General features: G+C 46.7%; 1 protein-coding gene across 3 annotated transcripts in view; it reads left to right on the top strand.

Annotated features, from left to right (window-relative positions):
* The window catches only part of LOC135370325 (uncharacterized), a 161,614-nt gene that overhangs the window by 50,138 nt on the left and 84,795 nt on the right, over nt 1–26,681 (top strand). Inside the window, exons 1-2 of one of the 3 annotated variants that reach the window (XM_064604044.1) lie at nt 4,981–5,194; nt 21,587–21,790. The exons of 1 other annotated variant lie outside the window; for it this stretch is intronic. The gene's annotated coding sequence lies outside the window, so the exon portion shown is untranslated. Of the gene's footprint in view, nt 1–4,980; nt 5,195–21,586; nt 21,791–26,681 lie in introns of those variants that run through there. One more of the 3 variants, XM_064604043.1, reaches the window with a different exon arrangement.

The following is a 26,681-nucleotide window of genomic DNA, read 5'->3' on the forward strand; positions in this document are numbered from 1 at the left end:
AAAGTTTACGAAGGAATAAACTACGAGGTACAAAACCTCTGTGCGTGCAAAACAATGGCTTACAAAAGTGCGTCGAATTTCCTGTCTATGGTTTTAAAGGAACAGTGAAAGATCGCTCCAGGAATTTTTCGTTTTTCGCTGGGACAGGTCGCTCGAGAGACGACGAGAGTTCCTGCACAAAACCAATGGCCATACGCTATGCAAGTGGGTCATCTGCGGGGATGTACGTGACGTTTCAACGGCGGTAGCCAATCACGAACGAGTTTTCAGTGGTCTTAGCCATGGAGAAAAAACCACCGTCATCTGCGAGTACTGATTGAATGTCCCCGCGTATGACATGGAAAAACTTTCAAATAAAACGGAAAACGGTCCACACTCTAAAAACTGAACTTCACCGAATAACACGCTCTGCGCCAACCATTGCCACGCATCGCTTCTGATTCGAAGAGAGGGGGAGGGGGGAGGGGCTACGTCTTTTTCTGTCAATTTCGATAGATGATAATTGACACACAAAAGGCGTACGCCTCCCTCTCTCCTCGAATCAGAGGCGATAATCCTATCATTCCTGACAATGGTTAGCACAGAGCGTGCTATGCGCGCGGTGGAGTTCAGTTTTTAGAGTGCATTATCTTTGTCGAGATTGATTTTCTTGGAAGCGTGTTGCACTTTCTGTCTACAGATTCAGGTCTACAGGTTCCAAGTTAGCTGCAATCATTCTTGACTTCTCAGAACGGCGAATAGCAGTAGCAGACGAATTCTGACTTTATATGTCCACGTAGCGAAGGAGGGAGAGGATGCAATATGCCGACCTTCTGTATGTATAGGTGGCGCTGGTCGGGTGCCTCACCCTCTTTCATGTTGCCCGTGGAGCGTCCCCATTGGTCCCTCTCCCAAATAAGGGGGTTGTAGCAGCTAACACGTCAAGGTGAGGTGCACTGGGTTTCTTCTGTTAAAGGGCTTGGGACACTTTCATAGACACGGTTCATTTCATCATGGACGAATTGTACTGCACGCGAGAATACTGAGGAAAAAAGACGGATTTTTTTCGACGTGTCGTACTTAGCGAGATACAAGACCTCGAACACGTTCCCGAGCGAAGCGCAGACGACACAGAGCTCAGAGTTGCGTCCATTTCCATTGGCAGCCGTAAGCACGTGTCGTCTCGCGCGCTGCCTCACTGGCGGCGGCGAGGTCTGTGACGTCAGAGCAGTATGAATTTCCGTATTCGCTGTGCCGGTTTTCCTCGTTTCTATTACCCTCTTCGCTGTGAAACTTTGAATCAAGGTTCGCATCGATGCAGATAACCGCATATTGCGTTTATCTGTCGCAACCCCGCTAAGGTAATGAGGGGGCTTTACTTCGCCGTTTAAGTGTGGTCAGTTCATGAGCGATACCGTAGTGGTCGGTCTATGGCTTAAATTTGGCCATCGGAGGGCCATTTAACTTGCTCCGACAGCTCAACACACCACTCGTGTACCTTACGTGCATGGAGGAATGAAAGAGAGGAGGAGCCCCACTCCAGTGACATCCAATGACATCCACTCCAGTGAGCCACTCCAGTGACATCACGGCTCGCCTTCCAGTTTCGGTTACATACACCTCTATGGGAGCCCCCAACGCATTGTTTCGGAGTACCTGGATGGGTGTGGTGGTATCGCGCCGAAGTGGCCCCCAAAGTGGCGTGTGCAAAGCGCCCTCATTGGGCTATTCAGCTAACGTGACCCCCGCGTGGCTCGAAAGAAGCTACAGCTCACCTCCTGTCCTGACGTCACTTGCCCCACACTTCTTTCTTCCGTCGAAGAGCCATTGGGGCGCCTCCTTTCCTTCTTTCCTCCATGCTTACGTGTAAATCTATACTCCCTGTCATTATATTATTATTATTATTATATTGATTTGTCTCTTTAGGTATTGCGACGTAGAATTCGAGAAGAAAATATTAATGGAAACATCTAGAGGAAATCAATAATGAGGGCTATTTGCACTCGCCCTGTAGCAAATCGCTTTCGATTATATACGTGTGAAAGACGGCACGCGCTTTATTTAGGGTGCGCAAGAAACGTATACCGAACGAGCCAGTGATCATGATGCACGAATCCGAAATTGAGAAAGTTATACACCTTTGGGGGACGATTTCAGGGCTTGTATCGGGCGAGCATCTCGGCTTCGCTGGAACTGAAACTATATGCTAAATAAATGATTGCTAAATGATACGCTAAATAAAGATTCACGGATTCCGAAATTGAGAAAGTTACACCTTGGAAGATTTCAGGGCTTCTATCGGACGAGCATCTAATCTGGTAAGTTAATTATTGTGGCTTCAGTAATGCACAAGCTGTATTACGGCTGTCAGTTAATATGAGATAGCGCACCACGAACTAGCATCTTGAGTATATTGAAAGTACAGAAGAAAGCTACATGCCGCGCGATCCCCGTTGGCTCCACTGTCGCGTCTCGAACTTTGTTTGTCGGCACAGTTCCCTTAGAAGTCGGCCCAGGACGCACATTCCCCCGGGGCGTGAGTCGTGACGTTGCCCACAAACGTGAGGCCGACAACGGCAAGCCCTATCACCACCACCACCACCATCACCACCACCACCGTTTAGGAGGTACGAAGTACCTTTGGTCATACACACCATTCTTTGAACACACCACCACCAATCTTTGACCATAACTTGCTTGTTACGGTTTTTACTTATGTGAATGAAAATCCGGATGCTTCCTGTTCATCTTTCGGTTTGGCGCCACCACCACCACCATGGTTTTGGCGCTCTATGGCCTTTGTTGCCTTTGTGCCATTAAACACATAATCAATCAATCAATCTTTCGGTTTGGAAAATTATGTTACGCATTATTCTGTTCGTCATGCACATGAATTACATGTACCAACTACGCTCGGGTGAAACTAAGGGGTGAAAATAAGTGGGAATTAAGGGTGTGATAATACGGAGGGAATGATTATTATGCGCTCACTGGAAGCTCTTCTTGTCTCTTAGATTCTGACAAAAATCTGAAGCTGATTTTGGCATGTTTCCGCGGGTCATAGGCGTTAGGCTAGTGATGCCGTGGTTGTGCTTATTTTGTATTTGATAAAGTTTATTTTGTGTGAGATGTACATCCGTTGCGCTTGTAAGTTTGGTTACATGTACTCATTCGTTTTTCGTTTTGTTTTTTGCTTATTTTGAGCGCTATTTTGTGCTATTATTATTGTTGTTTTTACTTACGGGAGGGGGAGTTCGTAGTGCTCTCCCATTGAAGGGTACCAGTGTCCCTCATTTGGGGCACCGCAAGAATAAATAAAAATTTCGCACGGTTTGGTAGATACAAGCGGGGAAGCCACCACAGAGTATAAGAAGTAACATTAAAGGCCGATACGGACGCGGAAGGCTACAGAAAACAGTAACAAAGGTAAACAGAAATAAAATGTAAAATGCTTTCTGGACCTTAAAGGAGCACTGAGATGACCTCCACATTTTTTATTTATTTTCTTTTTTTTTTTTTTCGTTTTTCGATGCAGAGTGTTCTCCGACGAATAAAATGAGTTCCTACCCAAAGAAACATGAGCGTAGGTCACCTACAGAGCGAGCGCGAGGGCTCTGTTCCGCACACTTTCGAAAAATTCTTCCCCTCGTGAAAAGAGCCCATCGCAGAACGAGAGGACTAGCGTGACGTAGCCTACTCCCCTCACGTGACCAGTGACGTACAGCGGCACTGCTCAAGCATGTATAAGCGGCGCGTGAGCTGCGAAGAAAGAACACAGAAACGAGGCACGGAGCCTTGACACGTCACGTGAGCATCGTGTCAGCCGTCCGCCGCTGCGTTCTCCGACTGTTTTTTTTTTTTTTTTTTTTGCAAGTTAAGATTACACAAGAGCAAAAATATTTGTATGGTGACTCCTGCTGGACAGCTTGATAGACGAGGCAGGATTTCGAGCGACGTTAAATATCACCTCGTTTCTCATTTAAAGTTCGAAACGGTTGCCGTGTGCTTCTGCCGTCGGACGCTTCTTTTCCTCGTTTGTCATGGAGTCGCGCCGTCGCCTGAAATCCATGCAAGCGAAGGTTCCACACCACGTTCGGAGCAAGGTTCCGGACTCTTTTGTGTAAATTCTTGGCCATGAATGATGTCATTAAAAAAAAAGAAGAAGAAGAAGAAGAAGAAGAAGAAAGCTATAGGAGAATGAAAGAATTGCTCAGTTTCTTACAGCTCAGTGCATGGTTATGTTCTTCTGAACTCTGTTTGCGACATTTACAAGGCAGCGATTACAGTCTCTCTCTCTCTCTGAAAACAGTATGCGAGGCAGCATTTAATATCCTGCACCACATTTTCACTGTAAGTGGAACTCGTTATAAACGGAACAGATTTCCCTGACCTCGTCTACGGATTTCGTTTAAAAGGAGATCGCGCAGCACTTCATAAAGTTTTCACTTCTCTATACCTCTCAACTTGTATAGAAAACCTTACAATACGACGTTCCAGCCACAGTTCCAGCCATAGTGTTCCTAAACTTGCGTCAAAAATTAATACATCTACAACAGCGATGCAGCAAGCGCGTCGTATTTATCAATATTTCCGTTCGAGTTTAGAAGCGCAGAGGTAACACGCAGTGGAGTCAATTTACGAGCACCGCTATGCACGTCCACCAATAGCTTCACTATATCACAGTATCAGCAGCAGCTCTCAGCGTGAAAAAAACCCGTCGATAGCTGACCCAACACCGGCAAGGCGGAGGCAGGCACCACGCAGCTCTGCTCATAACCACGGCGAGACTTCGATTATTTTTTCAAACAAGCCCTCGCAAGCTTGTGCAGCGCAGGCGAACATCTTCACCGGACCGACAGCGCAACACCGAGTGCGCGCAACGCGGCGACGGCTCCACGTTTTTTCCTCTCCAGCTTTTAAACAAACGGGGCAAACCCTGATTGGGTGTTTCCGCAGGTGACGTCACGGCGCACCTTGCACCGGCGCTGAGGGCGGGCGTACTCCCTCTGTATGATGCATGTTTCAAAGAACGGCTCCCAAGATATCGACATATTATTTTTTGCGTGATTTATCGTGACTCGGTCTCTTCCGGTGTTTGGAGGTCGCGTTGACGCTGCTGGTCGCCCAAGCTTTCCCCCGAGAGCAGTGAAAGTCATCCCCTCGGGACTGCGCACCAACCACCGTCTGACTCATACACGTGGATCTGATTGCTGCGGTGAGTGTGTGTTTTACCTGACTGGGCTTGCCGGCGCGGCGAGCATACCGAAGTGCGCATATATAGGTTGCGTCGGCGTCCTGCTCTGTACACTGCACAGACGATACGCGCAACAAGTGTTGCGATGTTCCGGCTAAACTATGCAACCCTTTTTCGGTTTCGTTGACGGAGTCCCCCCGGCTGTTCCTTTGGTCTCGTTGCACGAGAGAAACGACGCTTTTGAACGCTGCAAGTTTCCGCTATTAGGACATACTTGAGAGTTCCGCTGAGAGGATATTGCGCAATCTTTGACGTTGCGCTTGAGGGCGCCCTCGGCGCGAAGTGTTGTGCATCGTGAGTTGTGGGAAAGAAGTAATGATACGAAAAGTACTGGCGCGAACAGGAAACAAACAAAGAAGTCGTCATAGTGATAGGAAATAGATGCGAAGTGGAACATGGTGGGGATATATTTATTCCAAGAAAAAAGTGTGGAGGAAGGATAAATCGGAGGAGTGCTGCACACGCGCCTGTGCCTTCGACAGAAGCCTTGATTTTTATTTTTTTTATTTTACACAAGTTTTTTATTTATTTTTTTTTATCAGAAAACTGTGACATTACATATTGTTTCGAAATCAACACTAAGCTCCACTGGAAGTGCTGTCTGGATCCTATCGCGAATGATTACGATAGGTTTCTTTTTTTTTTCTCTCTCTCCTCGTCTGAAGTATTAAGATAAAATGACGCCGAGCGCTTTCGCGTTCGAGTGTCATTTGAGAATGTGAGAACGATCCAAATATGCGCGCACAAACGATAGTGATGAGAATTCGTTGTCGTATTTCTCGCGCGGCTTTCAATATTCGGAACACTTCGTTGCCGTCCGAGCTTTCATTCCTCAACGTACGTTGACCTCTACCGTTGATATAACTACCATGATAACGCAGAGAAGGCCGTAAGGTATCAACCATAATCTCTTGTCCATATCGATACCCAGGTCATTTTCCCAATGGAACGACAAGAATGTTTGAACAAATCGCCTCGTCGCGAACTACAACGTAGCATTCACGAATTTCCAACATTCGATCTCGACACCACATTCCCGCATGACTTCGCAGTACCCCTCCCTTCCAAACGCTCTTATATCTTTTACCCAATCTTTTATTTTATTTCATTTATTTATTTCTTACTTTTAGTTTTTATGTTTTGAGAGTAAGATTCGAAGAAAATGCGCATCAACTGAAATGAGGCAATCGTTGGACGAGCCAATTAAACGTGGACGGGATTCGAACCGATACCTCTCGAGCGCAGGTCAAGTGCGCTGTAGATTACGCATCACTGGCGCGACTTCCCGACGGTCAAGGGGGCCCCCTTTCGAACGGACGGAACTTCAGTTTCCCTTCCCCTCAGACGTATGCACGTGCAGGCATAGATATAGAGGCAGGCGTCATTTTGTGAACATGATGAGCATTTACTTGACGCGCGACATGGCCCAATGGGTGAAAGCACCCGCGCGTTGTGAAGACTCGAAGGTGCTAGGTTCGAATTCCACCACCGACTGTGCTGTCTGAGGCTTTCCCCTACACTCTTAAAAATGAACTTCACCTCATAGCACGCTCCTAGCCAACCATTATCTCGAATGATATCGTTATCTGCCCTGATTTGTTGAAAACGGGGGGCGTACGCCTTTTCTGTGACACTTATGCTGTTCATAATTGTCACAAAAAGGCGTACGCCCCCCGTTTTCAACAAATCAGGGCAGATAACAATATCATTTGAGATGATGGTTGGCTAGCAGCGTGCTATGAGGTGAAGTTCATTTTTAAGAGTGTAGGTTTTCCGGTAGATTTTCCAAACGAATATCGGCACAGTTCCCCCTGAAGTTTCGCAATACCGCCCCTACCCCCCTTCCTGCTGTCCTCTCTCCACCTATCCACGTCCGTACGCCGCTTATATGGCCACAGTTGCTTCGCGGCGTTAACACCCAATTTTATGAACTTTAATTCTAAACTTACGAACTTTAATTATAAACTAATTTTATGAATTTTAGGATGAACTTTATTTTAGTCTTTTGAATGTTCATAGACCTTGGAGGCCTTTTCTTCGGTTTGACTTCATTATGCACTCTTAGAAATGAAGTTCACCGCATAGCACGCTCCTAGCCAACCATAATCTCGAATGACATCGTTATCTGCCCTGATTTGTTGAAAACGGGAGGCGTACGCCTTTTTTGTGACAATTATGAACAGCATAAGTGTCACAAAAAAGGCGTACGCCTCCCGTTTTCAACAAATCAGGGCACATAACGATATCATTCGAGTTGATGGCTGGCTAGGAGCGTGCTATGCGGTGAAGTTCATTTTTAAGAGTGTGGGCATTAAAAGAGGTTAGCCTTAAAGAGGTTAGCTTTGTCCGCCTCAGCTTGGCTAATTAGCGTCGTGTTCACCGTGTTCGAGAACCGGCAGCCGTTTCCCTACGCGAAACGAGCCGTTCCGCGGTCTTAACGGCGTCTGCCGTCGATAGCTTGCGTCTGTGTTTGATGTGTGCGTATTTATGTTGCTTCCAAAGATTTCGCAGATGTCTACCGTCCTATTGTGAGTGTACTGCCCCTGCGCAGCAACACCTGCTGGGGGGGTTTCGCGGCAGCTGCCACAAATTACAATGACCAGGGTATCAGGTGTCGCTTCTGTGCGCGAGCCGGAGATGCCGGCGTCTTTGCACACCGGGCACGACACGTATAAACTTGCCGTCGTTACGCAATGCCGAATTATCGCACCCCACACTCTTAAAAATGAACTTCACCGCATAGCACGCTCCTAGCCAACCATCATCTTGAATGATATCGCTGTCTGCACTGATTTGTTGAAAACGGGAGGCGTATACGGCAATTCTGTGACACTTATGCTGCTCATAATTGTCACAGAAAAGGCGTACGCCCCCCGTTTTCGACAAATCAGGGCAGATAACGGTATCATTCGAGATAATGGTTGGCTAGGAGCGTGCTATGCGGTGAAGTTCATTTTTAAGAGTGCAGATAACGAGTAATCTCCCAGCGCATTACGCGGTCAACTGCATTACTGCATCAGTATAATTACTCCTCCCCAAAATGTAATGCATTAGCATTTGTCATTACTGAGACGTAATGCATTATTCCCCATCAAGTGCCCTCCATATGTACCCGCTACACTCTTAAAAATGAACTTCACAGCATAGCACGCTCCTAGCCAACCATCATCTCAAATGATATCGTTATCTGCCGTGATTTGATGGAAACGGGAGGCGTACGCCTTTTTTGTGACACTTATGCTGTTCATAATTGTCACAGAAAAGGCGTACGCCTCCCGTTTTCAACAAATCAGGGCAGATAACGATATCATTCGAGATAATGGTTGGCTAGGAGCGTGCTATGCGGTGAGGTTCATTTTTAAGAGTGCAGATAACGAGTAATCTCGCAGCGCATTACGCGGTCAACTGCATTACTGCATCAGTATAATTACTCCTCCCCAAAATGTAATGCATTAGCATTTCTCATTACTGAGATGTAATGCATTATTCCCCATCAAGTGCCCGCCATATGTACCCGCTAGTGCAACTCTTCAAGTCAGCTGCTCTTATTAATGCTGGGTTGGTTGGTGGCACTTTTTATTATCGCGTATAGTAACTGTGCCGGCATTTGCTTAGAAGCTCGGGAGCCAGTCCAGGCAGGACAGTTGGTGCCGGAATGAATTCGAACCCGAGACGGATCCCAGTCTCGGCGTCGAAGGCGAATCATCTTTAGAGGTGGGCACGGATAACGTTGACAGTATCCGCATCTGCATTGTATACCTGCGCATGTAATATCCGCGAACGCGCTAGTTGAAGAAGCTGTATCCTCATCGGCAACCGCACCAATATTGAAGTATATCGGCGCATCCTCAGTCATTGTGAACGATGTGTTCCAGCCTCAGAACATCAGTTTCTCTCTTGCTGAGTCATTGTGTTTGTAGGAAAAAATCCACAGGACTAAAAAGGCAGACCACTCAGGTCTCAGGAACATGTCGTCCAGAACTGTCCAATAAGATACTGTTAAAGGCAGAGCAACGGAAAGTATAGTAAACTACGCAAAGGACGACGCACTTTGATGCCACCTCTGCTTCACCCACCCACTCTACCTCTTTACTGTTTGTTTCTTTTTCTGTTTTTTTTTCTTCTTCTGGCTTTATTGTTCCACCTCGAATCGCGTTTTGGAGTAGCCAGTCCTGACTGGGTCCGGACTAACATCTCCATATTTTTCGTTCATTCGATACTATTTTGTATTACTGCGCTGCCGTGTATTGAAAGGGAGTCTCGCCATTAGGAGGAGCTTAAAAAAAAAGAGGCTCGACCTGCCAATCAAACTTGGGTGCCTTTCATTGGTTGCCGTTTTCCATGGGGACCGCCATGACACCACAATTTCTCCAAGATGGAGAACTGTGCTTAAAACGGCGAAGCGTAGATTTCGTGAGAGAAAAATTTTCACATACATATTTTCATACATATCCTAGTGTACGCATCTGCAGCATCAGCTTCAACTTTCGCTCCGCCATCATTATTTACGCGAGCATGAGATGTTTCGTCGCTAACGTTAGGCCTGTATAGTTAAGACCGCGATCCCAAGAAAATAGCAAGAAGGGCGCCCCTGATGCGTAAGATTTTGCATTATATCATTGAATTTTATTTATACATACATCTTTCGACATTGTTGATTCCATTTGCTTTCGTTACGTGATTAAAAGTTGATATCTGCAGCCGTCTGCTACGAAGAAGCGGTTCGTTCTCTTGGCCAATCACTTCTGCTAGCAACCATTTCTGCGGTCTCCCCAACATGTTTCTCCCCATGCAAATTGCGTTGAAAAAAGTGGGCCCAAAATCCGTCGTTTAGGTCCGTCACCAGTGATATCCGTTTCAATCCAAATCCATCCAGTTTCTCCAAAATGGTGGCGCCCAGTAAATAAGGGTGAGGTATAAGTACTGGATGGATGTAATAACAGATAACTGTATTTCGACCTGTGATTGGCCAGAGAGATCAAAAAGTGGGTGGAGCTCCAGGTTAATACACGGCACTGCATTGAACATCCCCGTAGCGCCACCAAGCATGCGACGTGTCAACTTCTGAGAGAGCGTTGGATCGAATGCGCCTTGGCAGGTTGACACGTTACACTATAGGTGGCGCTACGCGGATGTTCAATGGCTATTGACTTCAATGACTATTGAGGACTGCCCGTGTGACAAGAGGGTCTGTCCCGCAGCCTATGTGAGAGAGAGAAAAATTACGGGGTCTAGAAATAACCACTGATGTGCTGTGATCTTACTTTCGTCACTGCTTCTTTGTATGCTAACTCATCGTAATTTACCTTCACAGATATCGTCGGAAGCACGCGTACGTACTAGACGCACTTTTCCCACTACTATGTACTAGACGCACTTCTCCCAGTCATCTTGTCACCTCGTGCTTCTGATTATCGTGTGATCCGCCCTCTGTAAATTTGTATTCGCCTCTTTTCATTTTTTTTAAAGGTCCGCACCGTTCCGTTGGTCTGTCATTTTGTGTCGTGTTTTTCTATATCTCGAGGGGTTTTCACGAGGATTGCTGTTTATCTCGCGTTCTGCTGTTCGCGCATACCTTCCCGTGCCACAACTTTGGAATAGCCAGTCCTGACCCCACGCATCGGGTCTAAAAACTCCATGTGTTTTCCTTGTTCAACTAAGCAAATAGTTGTCTCATTCTCTCCTTCCTCGTCGTCAGTTTCGTTTCGTTCGTCGGCTCAAGGCGCACACTAACCCCGTCCCCCCTCCCCTGCTTTCCTCTCTCCATCTGCCCACGTCTGTATGTCGCTCATAGCCCCAGTTGCTTCGCAGCGCTAACACGGAATTTAAAAAACCGTTCGCTTCGTTCTGCCTTTCTCTGTCTCGCTACTTTTTTATCTTTCTTTCCTTTTTTTGTGTGTGTGTCTTTTTTTGCACGTTATTTTCAATGACGAGCTTGGTAGCACGTGGGGATTTGTAAGACACGCGCAGGTCACTGAAACTGCTGTAGAAAGTTATCGCTGGAATAGCATACGATTCGAATGTTGTTTGCTTCGATCTTCTTCGACATACTCTGCTTTTTCGACACGCTATTTTACTCTATTTAACGGATACATTACAGAGAAACCCAACAAGCTGACAATTCAGATCTTGCAAGATTGCATTCGATTTGATTAATAAAAAAAAAAAGAATTCTTACGTGGCTGCACAGAAGTGAATAGTAAACTGGATACGAAGATTTATTGTTAAAAAGGGTAAATAGTAAAGGGTTTGCAATACACCGCATAGCCCTAGAGGTAGTGAAATTCGGTATTCGATATATTACATTGGACAAGAAAAGTGACAAGCATTCTAACTTGCTCATCTTACCCGTCATTTCCGTCTCCCGGGCGACTTGTGATCATGAAAGAGCACACCGCTTCGCGCGCGTCGTAGAGTCTTACGAGGGACGTTATATAAACGAACCCTCATATACCCGTGCACAACGATCCCTCGCACAACGATGTACCTCGTAGAACGGTCGTTTTTACTTTTACCGTCAAAATATACTTTGGCTCTATGGAGAATGGATAACCATAAAGCTCGCGATTCTAAGTACCCGTACATTATAGCGTACCGCCGATATCGTTATACGCGGGTTTCACTGTACGTGGTGTAGGGATAGTACGGTATTTTCATTTGCCTTATAACTGATATTTTCATGTACATTATGGATCTTTTTTCCCTTGGGCATCGGCAGATACCGATAACATCGCTAAAGTATGATACGCATATTTTTAATACGTATTTGCCCATATTCAGAGTTATGATATTGTTGCACTCTAATGGAGCGCCCTGTGCCACTTTCATCGCACGCCAAGGAACCTTTGACCAATGTAGCACTGTTCGTGGTGATATAGTTGTCACAGAATGAGGCCAGCACGGTGATGGGAGGGGGGGGGGAGGTTACGTTGGGTATACGAGCGGTCTGCATGCCTATGCTGGCGGCATGTTGCTCGTGAGAGAGAGAAAAATGAGGGAGGAGAAGGGGAGAACAGTTACATTAGTTGCTGCTAGGCATCAAGTGTTCCATACATAGCAGCCCTGGTGGGTTGGCGACCTTGATAAAGTCCAGAAGAGCTCTTTAGATTCGCTCCGAGATCGAACAGTGTCGGCGCGTTGCGGGGAAACGATGAACTACCATTGTGTGGACGTGTCGTCTGCTTTTACACGTTTATTAAGCGTTTACTGCAGAAGGTGGAGCATTGGGGAACCGAACAGTATCGTACCAGTGGTCTTTCGGTTAATATACACAAAAATTACGAGAAAAAAACAACAACATCAATTCCGAACATCGGCCCACAATGTAATGTAGGTCACCCGTAAGAAGCAGTTTTGATTGGCTTGTCCTATTTTTGGGAATGGCTATCGTGAACACCATCCCATCTACAGAAACTGCATACGATGCGGACCGGGCAACACGCACACGCACTATATAATGAGGCTCGTGCAGTGACGTCACGTTTGCTCACGTGACTTGGGAAAACGTATTGCCGCACCGGAGTCACAGTCGGAGGGAATGCTGTGAGTTGCTGCAGCATGTGTGCAATTGCGAGAGGAGTAAAAACGCACGCTGCTGCCTCATTCAGCCCGCCAGTACGTATGAGGCCTGTGACGTCATGTCACGTGGTTCAAAGGTGCTCAAGGACTGCGCGTGACGTCATCTTCGCGAGCCCCATTCCGCTATTTGAGTATCTGGTTGTGATAGCTCAGGCAGGTTACGGAACGCAACGACGCTCGCCTAGTCCGCAACATTCGATGCGAGCAGGTCAGCCACCTGCGCAGCACTCCAGTTTCCCTCATTCCCATATTGCCCGCAGAGCGACCTCATTGGTCCCTTCACCAAATCAGGGGGTGTAAACATTTCAAAGTTGTGGCGCACGTGGTCTATTCTGTGGGCCCGTGCGTGTCTACGAATACCCCATTATTGATGTCTCGTGATTGGACAGACACGTCGTCACGTGGTTTCTCCAACGCTACCCTCTCCACCTGCATAGAAACAAACTGAGTATAACACCTACTCGAAGATACTGAAAGACGGGTAAGGGAGGGAGGGAGGCGCGACTGTCGCTTGATTTGCGAGAGTGCGTTCTGGTATGCAGTATAGAGACTGGTATGAAATGGTGAGGTGCATGAGGGTGAGGTAGGGTGAGGAGGTGGCAGTGTAACGGACGAGACTGGACGCTCGACGGAACCAGTCTTAGCCAAAACACGTTCTCGTCGTGATGTTCCATAACTTTTCCCAGAACACGTGCTATATGTTAAAATTGGTTCACTTAATATAGTACATTCCCGTCTTCGGTTTCCTGGCTTACTAAAAGCGATAAAACCCCGGTGCAGGGGACACAGAGAGACAAAACAGACGAAGAACTGACTGACAAACAACTTTAATGGCAGAGACATGTAGTGCTACTGAAGACCACCACTGTAGTGCTACTGAAGACTAACGAGACCAGACAACAACATGGCGGTGGAATTGCCAGGTCAGAGCGAGAGCTCGGGCTAAGCGAGGCAAGGCTATTTATTGTTCGCGCCTTGATGTGATGGCGCTGGCAATGCCGCCACAGACACATCTTAAATATACCAACTGCACACACCCGACCCCTAGTGGCAGCCAAGGCCATCATGCTGTAATCACAAAATTATCACAAAGTTATCACGCAAACAAGGCTTAATTGTTCGCTTCCTTCGTATGTTCCTATGATGTGCTTTGCGGTGATGTGATGTTGTAAGGAAGAGGAGCGAGGTCTGCCTGCTCAGACAAGGCTCACTCCCTGCAAGGCTGGTGTCGGCACGAGACACGGTGCAACGAAAAAGGAGAACCACCGGCCTTCTTCGCGTGGCGCGTATATATACGCCTCAGTATAGGCGAAATTTTTACTGCCTGGCACATACATTAGGCGACCCCGTGCGGTTCCGGGGGAGGGAACATGGTGAGGAATTGGGATATAATCTGATCAGAAGCATTCGGCGAGGTGGGAAGAAACGTCCATTACTGATGTGGAGGACGTTTGAGGGATTTAGTAACGCGTACACAATCGCTTTGCATACGCAAAGAAATAGCGGGCGCACGGCTGCGCATGCCCAGAACGTGGCTTTGCGTACAACGCATGCGCAATGTGTGAAGACGTCACTTCGTTGCGTCTGCAAGAGAATTGCGTGTACGCTAAAGCTACAACTCTGTATTGTGGAATTATTGCCCCCGCGTTGTTGTTTCTGTATGAATTATGGTCTTGCGCTGGTTGATTTAGTCGCAGCCTGCACGCTAGTGTGTGCACAACTGCCACTAGGGCTAATATTGACTTACTCTTCTTCTGGATAAATCTTCGCCTGCGAGAAATATTTCCCCCGGAATAATGGCTGAGCGAACGTGACATAAAAATCGTATAAATGAGCGAGAAGCATCTGTACAAATGTTTACCTTCTCAAACTCAATACACCGGTTTCTGCCGTTCCAGCAGAATAAGGATATACAAGCGTGCGAGCAGAGATTGTATACCACTATATAGCATGGACAAGGGGGATAGAGCCCTTAAGATGTTCTGATATAGACCTTAGGAATATAGAGATATGCTTCATTGTGAAAAAGTGCGGGAGGACTTCACATTGTGAAGCGATATTTTCACGAGCTAAATCATTAAGGCGTTTAATTCGATAACACTTCGGAGAAACTGTTTTTTTTATTACTGTATTAATTGTAGTATACTCTATTTAAAGTGGGATTTTATACATCAGAATTGTTTGGTCATGGCACATCCAGATGCAAACGTCACTATAGTTGGAGCTGTTAGTCGTCTTTCCCTGCAACGATGAAGCATGACTTTTTTTTCTTCCTATCTTGAAACTGTCAACAGACATTCCGTTTTACAAACTGGTACCTCCGTCATTTTACTCACATTACTCGTACTTAAAATGGTAATATTCATGTCCAATTAACTAATTCATGACTGAACTTCACGGAAGCGTGGCGATTGAGAGCTAGGAGATTATTTTCGCCGTATAGCTTTGCCCAAAAATAGCGCGCTGTTTAAAGTAAGCAGACGACAGCTCCCGTTCGCGCACTTTCCCCTGCTACACTCTTAAAAATGAACTTCACCAGATAGCGCACTGCTAGCCAACCATAATCTCGAATGATATCGTTATCAGCCGTGGTTTGTTGAAAACACGAGGCGTATACGCCTTTCTTTCTTTCTTCTTCTTTCTTTTTTTTTTTTTTTTTTTTTGCGGCAATTATGAGCAGCATAAGTGTCACAAAAAAGGCGTACGCCTCCCAGTTTCAACAAATCAGGGCAGATAACGATATCATTCGAGTTGATGGTTGGCTAGGAGCGTGCTATGCGGTGAAGTTCATTTTTAAGAGTGTAGGGCTGTATTACATACTCGTAAAAAAAAGGGTGTACTTTAACTCCTTCTTTTTGCCACATATATAACACCCTTTTGGAGAGTAGAATTACGCTCAAAAGGGTGTCTCCTCACTCCCTGAAGGGAGTAGCATAACACCTTCTCCCTGCCGGGGAGTAATATTACTCTCCAGGTAGGGAGAAAGGTGTTATGCTACTCCCTTGAGGGAGTGAGGAGACACCCTTTTGAGCGTAATTGTACTCTCCAAAAGGGTGTTATATATGTGGCAAGGGAAGGAGTTAAAGTACACCCTTTTTTTAAGAGTGCACGAATGTCTCTCTTAATGTCCATTACGCATTAAAGTCCATTAAGGACACTTTAAACTTTAAGTAAACTTTATGCCGCCGACTGTGTCGGCTCCAAACGGGGAATTTAACTTGTTGGCTATGTGACATCTTTTGTATAGACGAGTCCGATAGGTCCGTATCTTCACCACATATAGCACGCTCCTAGCCAACCATCATCTCGAATGACAACGCTCTCGCTCATGATTTGTTGATAACGAGAGGCGGAGCCTATTATGTACCCATTATGTACGGCTACAAAATGCGCTCCGCCTAACGTTTTCAACAAATCAGGGACGGGAACGTTATTGTTATTCGTTATGATGGTTGGCTAGGAGCGTGCTATGTGGTGAAGGTCATTTTTAAGAGTGTAGAGCAGGACGTTATGTGTACCTCCGCATGGGCGTCTGATTGGATGCTACAATTCTTCAAATGACGTAACAATGATAAGAGATATCTGGATGACTGTACGTCTACTCGCCCGTATACGAACAAAAATGGGGCGTTCTTGTATTAACGCTGCACACGTTATGAAGGCGAAGTATTGAACAATAAATTGTAAATAGAATTACGAAGCGTAGAAAAACAATATTACGCCCGTAACTAAATACCTGCAGATAGGAGGTCGTACCTCCTTCAAGCGGGTACACTCTTAAAAATGAACTTCACCGCATAGCACGCTCCTATCCAACCATAATCTCGAATGATATCGTTATCTGCCCTGATTTGTTGAAAAATGAGGCGTACGCCTCCCATTTTCAACAAATCAGGGCAGATAACGATCTCATTCGAAATTATGGTTGGCCAGGAGCGTGCTATGCGGTGAAGTTCATTTTTAAGAGTGTAGTTTAATCACCAGGGCCGATACCCCTATACCCCATTGCTGACGATAACGCGGTGAAATGGAAGATTGAGTCGACTCACAGTGAGGCCCGAAGACCTACAGTGTACAAAAACATTAGAAGAGCTTTTAGGGTATCTAATCTAAGTGTCACATTCTATTACAGTGAACCCTCGTTATTATGACCATGGTCGTTCCCGAAAATTTTGGTCACAATACGGAATTGTCATATTAACGGGGGGACTTGCAGAGGTTTCTCTGCATTGTTGCCCAGAAGTATGGTCGTAAAGCGCGTATGTCAGATTATCGGGGGCCATATTAACGAGGGTCCACTGTATAGGCAAGCCTGAGCGATGGGCAAGACACGTAAACAAACACAAACACGATCAGGCTCAAAACCAGCAAGACGTTTAATTGATAACAACGAACTTGCATGAAGTTCGTTGTTATCCATTAAACGTCTTGCTGGTTTTGAGCCTTCGTGTTTGTGTTTGTTTACGTGTCTTGCCCATCGCTCAGGCTTGCCTATCATGGAATGTATCCAACAGCTAGCCTGCATTTACGCCATTCTGTCAATGACTAATCTCAGTGTATATCCCGATCGAAGTATTCAAATTTGGTTGAATTTTGAAGTATTGAATTTTGGTTCGCACGGAAAATTGAATCGTATGTGGTACGTGTCTGCTTCCCTAGACATCGAAACAATCGCTACCTTTTTTCCACTGAAAACATGCGCGCTATTTCCTGCAGCATTCTTGCATGAAGAACAAAACATGAAACACCTGCTTTCGACAGACGCGTCCACGTCGTCGTAGACAGCATGTGAACGCCTTGGCCTTTGTTTTACATTACTCATGTGCGTTCGGCTGCGTAAAGTTGCAGCATCTGTCAACGATGTTGTACCGAGGTATGTGCTTCGCTACATTTCATAGACCCCGTACATACTAGCGGCTTAAAACGCGTCGAGGAAGAATATGGCGCAATTTTAAAACATATTCCGCAACAGCCGAAGCTACTGGCGGTGCCACGTGCAGTCGCTGCGAGACCAGCGAAGGGGAGGGTTAAACAAAAACAAATACCGTATCGAGAGCCAAAGAGAGAGAGCTAAAGCGCTTACGCCACTCCACCTCGTTTTTGCAGTTGAGTTGCAACGGCCAGACGGTCATCCTATGAGGACATGCATAACATACAAGATGTCTAATTACCTAACGTGCTTCGCTAATTAAATCTTTAATTAGAAGATTTCGTGCAAAAGCGAGATAGCCGAATGGGAGACAATCCTCGTTGAAGGTCATTTTCCTTGTTTAGAAATATACCAATATATATACGAAATATCTACCGCGGTATTTCGCTGTGCAAATGGGTCGACTCTGCCCCGATGGAGAGCACGGGGACAACAGCGCTTAATCCAGGTCAGTGGGTCACGTACTTTGGAGCGATGGAGATATGATTAGAGTATAGGCGCTGATCTGCTTGTCTGATGAACCGTTTTGGGGGGTCCAGATAAGCCTCCGTCGACGAAGGTCTTGCGTTACTGAGGCGGGCGGTTGTGGTTTCGGCTCGGTTGCGTATAAAAATAATCTGCCATGGATATTTCAACGGACGTGCACGTTTCAGCATTTTCTTAATGGAATGGGTTTCAACGGTGATTGAAATGCCATTTTGCCAGGCCCTGGATGGTAACTCAGTTGAAAGTAATTGCGACTGTAACTATAGTTACTGTAACTAGACACATCCAACACATGCAACACATCCAAAAGTCATCCCTTTCGGATGTTTGCAGTAACTAGTTACTTTTCTAGAAAAGTAACTTAGTAACTTACATGAAGAACAAAACATGTAACATCTGCTTTCGACAGACGCGTCCACGACGTCGTAGACGGCTACAATTACATGTTTGCAGTAACTTAGAAGTTACTTTTCTAGAAAAGTAACTTCTTCTAATCTAAAGTTACTACTTCTTCTACTCAACTATAGTTACCACAGTAACTATAGTTACTGTAACTAGACACATCCAACACATGCAACCCATCCTAAAGTCATCCCTTTTGAATGTTTGCAATAACTAGTCACTTTTCTAGAAGAGTAACGTCTTCTAAACTACAGTTACTACTTCTTCTACTCAACTATAGTTACTACAGTAAGTATAGTTACTGTAACTAGACACGTCCAAATATCCAACACATCCTTATCTATTGCAGTAACTAGTCACTTTTCAAGAAGAGTAACTTCTTCTAAAGTTACTACTTCTTCTACTCGACTATAGTTACTGTAACTAGACACATCCAAACATCCAGCACATCCAAAAGTCATCCTTTTTGGATGTTTGCAGTAACTAGTCACTTTTCTAGAAGAGTAACTTCTTCTAAACTAAACTTACTACTTTTCCTACTCAACTGTAGTTACTACAGTAACTATAACTATAATTAACTATGGTTTGCAGTAACTAGTTCCTTTTCTAGAAAAGTAACTTGTGTACTTGTAACTCGTTACCGCTTTTGGTTAAAGTAACTGCAAAATATAACTCTAACTAACAAGACGTTCGTGAACTTAGAGCAAACGCACACGAACAGGAAGGCGGCACACCACGCCCCCCAGTCCGTGTGTGTTTCCTCCAAGTTCACGAACGTCTGTCATGTACCTGGCCCAGTCTGTGCATTTTAAGTAACTAACAACTTTACTCAGGTATGGCAATATTTCCCACGCGTCAGTTCCCGTTCGTCGTTTTGTTCAAGTATACGGGGCCGTATTTTCCCAACCAGGGATCCAACGAATTATGTCGCCTCATACGCCATCCAGGACGGCCTTAGACAAACTCACACCGTGCTGTTAGACTACATGGGGAAACCACCGCTTTCAACACGGTATAACTATGCTATAGGCCGGTACAAATGCAAAAACAAACTTTTTGACGGTTACATTTATTCGATATGAAAATCGATGTGGAAATCGTATCCTTCGTATACGCTCGTACGCAGTACCCCTCTCCCCCAGTACACCCCCTCATGACATGGCTAGAAGATGTTTTTCTTAGAAGGTAACTGTAAAGTAACTAAGTTACTGTAAAGTAACTACGTTACTGTAAAGTAACAAAGTTACTTTGACGTGGTCACTGTAGCTGTAACTAGTTACATTTCAAAACCAGTAACTGTAACTCAGTTCTTGCAGGCTAACTGTAACTGTAACTTTTCTTTTTTTTTTTTTTTTTTTGGTAGTAGCTTACCCAAGGCTACATTCTGCTCTCTCACCTTTTGCCCGAAAGTGCAGTACGTGCAGTAATCAGACTTTACGCAGGTGAGCGTGCAAATTCTGTAAAATACCAGGTACTCTGTGCCTGTGCAATCTCTACGCATCAAAAGAAACAAGTAAACTAGAAATAATACAAAATGATGCACCCAGGTTGCAATCGGTATCGTACAACAACAACAACTTTATTAGGAGATAATGGATAGGGAGTTTCATCGCCGGGGGCAATACTCTACCTCATTGCTGTTGGTGATGCGGGGAATGAAATGATGAGCCCCTTCACAATAAGGATCGAAGTCCTATGGCATCCAGAAAGGTGGAGAGAGCTTTGAGGGCAGAGCGTTGGTGGATGTGGCCAGGGGCCAGCCCACCAACGTATCGTATGGCAGATAGTGTTAAGGAATGAAAACCATGATGCGATGGCCTTTACTGTCAACACGTAGTAGAAGCCTTCGTTTAAAGTTTTTGTACAGTATTTATCAGGACCAGACGATTGTGACCCTTTCAAAGTATTTGCAAACACCAACGTACTGGTCGACTATATAGGATTGATAATGCTCAATAGATATGTGAATATAATACGAGGATAGATGTTTTTAAATTGTCCTTTTTCCCCTTGGACGGTATAACAGTGGAACCGCTTGTCTATAGCTCTATAGTTCAGCAGTCTATAGTGTTGACTTATTTTATGAAATATCGTGCAAGAGTGATGCAGAATAATGTTGTACGTATATGTGTCGTGTTATCAGTTTCTTTTGAATTGCGCCTTATGATGACTGACTTCCCTCCTACACTCTTAGAAATGAACTTCACCGCATAGCACGCGCCAAGCGAACAATCATCTCGAATGATATCGTTATCTGCCCTGATTTGTTGAAAACGGGAGGCGTACGCCTTTTTTTGTGACACTTATGCTGTTCATAATTGTCACAAAAAAGGCGTACACCTCCCGTTTTCAACAAATCAGGGAAGACAACGATATCATTCGAGATTATGGTTGGTTTGGAGCATGCTATGCGGTGAAGTTCAGGTACCCGGGTTCGAATCCCGGTGCCGGCTGTGCTGTCTGGGGTTTTTCCTGGGTTTTCCTCAGACGCTTTCAGACATATGTCGGCACAGTTCCCTTAGAAGTCGGCCCAGGACGCACATTTCCCCAGGGCGTGAGTCGTGACGTTGCCCACATACGTGAGGCCGACAACGGCAAGCCCTATCACCACCACCACCATAATTTTTACGAGTGTATTGTAATGCCTTATGGCGATGTAGGGTTATGAATAAAAAAAAGAAAAGTGGGTGAGGCCCCTACGGGGACCGGAGCTCAGGGGGAACAGCCGTCTTGCGCACACCTGCCGTCGCCCCTGATCGTGGGACGCGTTCAGAAAGAATTTTTGTAAACCGTTCGTAAGCGCTGAACAGTGCTGTAGTCGAAACGAAAAAGAAAATTATTTTAGACGGTCGATCGATTACTCTGAACGGCAAAAATGGTAGTGGCGCGAATCAGACGCATTTTGGCAACGCCACGTATGTACATCTGACGAACGTACCCTCCATCTCCTCCTCTAGCCACATGGCAACAACAGGTCCATCAACGGAACCCCTGCGCGGCTTCATTCAGGGATCCTGCTCATTCTGTTGTACTCCAGTTTGAACCTCAGGACTCAAAAGTTTCCAGCACGTCGCACAGACTAACGCTCAGCACCATGTCCACCATACACTACCATACAGTCCACCATACAGTGCCATTCACTGCTAGCGTGTCACTCTGAGGTAGGAATGCGCGGGAGCGTGTTCCATAAACTTTTGTCCAGCAGTGTACAAGACTCCCTTGACTTCAGTCGCCGTGCCTTCGGCGCTACACTCTAAATCTTTTCACACCTTTAAAGATGTAATAGCGTGCATGGCGCACGCCTTTTTAGGTGTAATTTTTGTAACACCATAATGGAGCACGGTTTCGCACAAATTTTCTTTACTCGAGTGTTGTCTGTCCTCCAAAAATTCAGTCTTGCAACATCTCAACATTGTTCAACAGTACTGTAGACACTTGCGCGTGCTCGATTATCGATAGCGATGCAAATATGCATTAGCTCATACCTACAATATCCAAGACATAATGAAAGCAAGATTTGCACTGACACTTGATCTTTAGTAATGCTTTCCAAATTTTGTAAAATATCACCCTGGAGATGCAATGTTACGTCACCAGGTTGAATGTTCATAGCGCACACCTTTAAAGGTGTGAAAAAGTTTACAGTGTAACCCCGTGACGTCGGGTGAACTCCAACCTTCCGCAGGTACTTTATAGTTGCAGCCAATCTAACAGCAGCAGCCGTTCCCCGTCTTCCCGTCATTGTTCGGTTTCGCACTCTTTCGGCTCCGACAATCAGTCGGCACAGTACTGGGAAGGGGCAATGCTCATCCTGGTCTGGTTATCGACAACGAATCACATTGGCTTCCGTTCCCGTGACGTACGGCGTGCGCGCAAGACTTTCCACTGTATTCATTCCCATTCCAACGACGTGACGTTTCAGCACGAAAGAGGGCGTCGCGCGCTTGGTGTTGTGCAGCCCTGGTGATGACACAGCTCTCTTGAGTGAGAACGTCATGTATCGGCCATCCCCCCTCAACAAAAAGAGTATTATTTATTAGTGTCTTCCAGTGCTCCTTTACGCAACGAGCCTGTAGCATCCGAAGATACTAATGCACACACACAGTGTATGTCGGACAGCGGCTCGTCCTCCCGTTTCTCCTGCTGTTCCCACGACTTTTGTGCTTCATGGACTTCTCGAGCCTTTGTTCCAGAAGGCATACTATCTTGCTCTCCTGCTTCTTAGAGTACCCCTGAATGGTTCCCGTGATCTTGTCGTCATCGGTGTTACCTTGTGACATGTCACGTACGTGGGTTTCTGCAAGTCATGATGATGTTATTCAGGATCTCCTCTGGCTGTTCCCAGCTGCGGCATCGCCCTTTCAACCGTCAACCAAGCCGCAAACTATCCCGCGGCCCGTCAGACGGTTTCGTAAACAGGTTCCATCATTCGCTCAGCTCAGCCATACAAGTCAACTCTTGTGGCCACTCGCAGATCGAGGTACTTCCCTGCGTCCTTCCGGACGCCTGCTTGGCCACCGTGCAGAATATCAGATATAGAGCGTGCGATATGGTTAGCGGTATGGCCCATCACCTCCCAAGCGATTTCTTTCCATCAGTGGACGAGCTCACTCTCGACTATGCCGCTTTCGTCCATCGATTTCGCATCGTCATGCGTTCACGGGATCATTCTTCTTCCCGTATCCCTCAACCTGTGGTGAACACACCTACCTACGGACAAAAGAAAGCACGCCGAAAACCAGCCTGCCTTTCACCAGCGCATGTAGTTGTAATAACCTCACTTAACAACGAATTCACGGTAGTTCCTCCGCCCACGGCAGCCAAATTTTTCTTCCTGCCGTGTCTGATCACCACAAGTGGTGGCTCGACAGCGGTGCTCTTGTAGCGGAGCGACCACGTCAACGTTTGTCTGCTCAGTGTGTGTGTGTGTGGGGGGGGGGGGGGGGGCGATGACGTTCAATAATCAAAAGCCCCCTGTCCCCCACTACTTCCTCTCTAGCTACCGTCCTATCTCCATCTGTACGCCGCTCGTAGCCACCGTTCCTTCGCGGCGTTAGCACGGAATCTAATAATAATAATAATGATAATAATAATCATCAAAAGAGTGATGTCTGCCTCCTCAGCTCATGCGGCAGGTTTCACTTCTGCAAAAAAAAAAAAAAAAAAAAGAGAACAAATTACGACAATCGTACGAACGATATGCGGAGGCTACACTCTTAAAAATGAACTTCACCGCATAGCACGCTCCTAGCCAACCATCATCTCGAATGATATCGTTATCTCCCCTGATTTGTTGAAAACGGGAGGCGTACGCCTTTTTGTGACACTTATGCTGTTCATAATTGTCACAAAAAAGGCGTACTCCTCCCGTTTTCAACAAATCAGGGCAGATAACGATATCATTCGAGATGATGGTTGGCTAGGAGCGTGCTATGCGGTGAAGTTCATTTTTAAGAGTGTAGGATCGCGTCTCACACTCTCTTACGCTCTCCTGCGGGTGGGGTGGGGAGATATGTTTAATAGAGTGAAAGAAAAAGGAAGGAAAGAAAAAAAAGAACTGTCAGCCAGGCTATTGCCAGCTTGCTATTCCGAAAAAACGTAAATAAAGAAAAAGATAAAGAAGGAAACTGAAAATAAACACAAAAAAAAGAAGGAAAAGGAAAAAAAATGAAAGAAAAACAGGCACGCAGTGCAGTACAGCACAAATGTCCAGTCAGAGGGCAGACGCAAGGCTCGAGTCTTTTAAGAAGCGGAGCAGGGCTGTGGTGATGGACCACTGAGTAGGCCGAGGGACGGGACCAAGTAGGGTGGCCATGGACAATGTGCTGCAGCCCAGCTGTATTAGACGGGGAATGGAGGGCTTGCTGTTGGGGAATGTGCTGCTGGAAGTGCAGTGCTGGTACCCGGGTTCGAATCCCGGTGCCGGCTGTGCTGTCTGGGGTTTTTCCTGGGTTTTCCTCAGACGCTTTCAGACATATGTCGGCACAGTTCGCTTAGAAGTCGACCCAGGACGCACATTCCCCCAGGGCGTGAGTCGTGACGTTGCCCACATACGTGAGGCCGACAACGGCAAGCCCTATCACCACCACCACCACCACCAGCTGGAAGTGCAGAAGACAACGAGGAATGCCGGCCACCTCGCCACAGCTGGAACACAAGAGGGAGCTGGATTGGCCCATTTTGTAAAAAAACAATGTGGTGAGGGCAACGTTGAAACAGAGGCGGTGCAGCAGTGATTCCTCCTGATGACTGCAGCGACATGCAATGACAAAGGCAACCGAGAGGTCGATGGACTGCACGTGACTGTTGTAGGCGGCGGCCTGAGATCTAAATGCTTGGGCACGGGCTGCGCACCGGCGGCGAATAGCTAAATGGCAAGCCGAAAATGGAAGTGGTGGGAGTGCAGTGGAAGGAGTAGCAGCTGCGGCGGCTCGTCTTGCAGCCGCGTCTGCGCGTGTGTTACCGGTCAGGCCCACATGACCGGGCACCCATTGAAGGGACAAAGCATGACCATTGGCACGGAGTCTGTTATACATCTGAATGATCATGCTGGGTATATCCTATATGAGGTTGGTCCGGGGCGACATCGAGCGGAGGAGTGACGCCTTGCTGTCGGTGAGGACTTCCCAGGTGGCAAGTTAGTAATGTATTCCAGGGCGCTAAGAATGGCGAACAGTTCAGCCTTGGTGGACGACATGAGAAAGGGCAGTTTGTAGGCCTGGTCATAGTCTGTATCGGTAACGTAAAAGGCCGCGCCCGATGCGTCAGACATTACGGAGGTATCGGCAATGGGGATGGGTAGAGGTGAGGTGGGCCAAAGCGAGTTGTTGGGCTACTACAGGGCTGATTGCCTGTTTTCGGATATAGTGGCGTGAATGCGAGGCCGTTGTAAGGTTCACATTGCTGGCACAAAGGTAGTGGCAGGTGTCGAGGACGGGAGATAGTCTCGTAAGCGGGCAACTGCATCGGCAAAAGCGGATGCAGGGCAACTCACAGCAATGCGGCGAAGGAGATGAGAGGGTTGCGTCAGACAGCGGGCGTAGACGTGGAGGGTGGCTGAGTCCCGAAGAATGGGTATAGGCTGCGGAATATGTCTCCATTGTTCGTGGGACACCAAGACAAACACGGAGACTGCGGGCTTGGAGGTTCAGGAGCTCTTGGGTGCAGCTGAGAGCATGAAGGATCGGGAGGCTGTATCGCAGTGTGCCCAAAACAAGAGCCGTATGAACCCGGTGGAGGTCCTGGCAACACGGGTCCCAGGACGCACATGCGATACGTTTGAGGACATTGACCTGGCTGGAGGCTTTCGTAACAAGCGTCTTCATGTGAGATGACCATGTGAGGCCTTGGTCAATTGTCTCTCCTACGGATGTGGAAAGGACCTTACGGGTACAAAATGCCTTCCTATGTGACAATGTGGATAGACTTGTAGTGCGCCGTAAGGCAAGAGACAACGAAGTGCCGACCACAGCACGCTCCCGCTTCTGGAGCCGGCGCTCCGAATAATAAACATTCTCTCTAGGGCCGCACTGGCCGAACCGGTTGTCCCACATTTGGTGACCCGAACGAAGAACACCATGTTCGGCGCAATTAGGCCCTTCACCATCCCAGATTTCTGACCACACCATCGACGAGCACTACCACGGCACGCTATACCTGGAAGCCACCATACATTACCCGGATCATCAGGATCACATCCCGACACGCCGACCGCTTCCATCCACGCTACCAATCAGCTACCGATCCGACCGACCCACAATGACCCGACCGCTCACTGACCATCCATCCGCCCAACAGTTCACGGCTTCCAGTGACCGACCTGCGCTGTCCATGGCTTCCGGCGCACTGACGACCCACCGCTTCATTTCCACATCTCGACTCGCATCCACTGAAGAAGAAACTCCGCATGTTGACTGATGCAGACGCAGATGCACACATGTTGATGCAGATAGATCCAGAGTTCAAAGGACAATCCTCCTGCAATCTATAAATGTAATCATCAACAAGCTACCTATCTCAGCTACCCCCCTCCCCCAGCCGACATATAAGCGA

This window comes from Ornithodoros turicata, chromosome 10, assembly GCF_037126465.1.
Source record: "Ornithodoros turicata isolate Travis chromosome 10, ASM3712646v1, whole genome shotgun sequence".
In the NCBI taxonomy this organism is placed as follows: Eukaryota; Metazoa; Arthropoda; class Arachnida; order Ixodida; family Argasidae; genus Ornithodoros; species Ornithodoros turicata.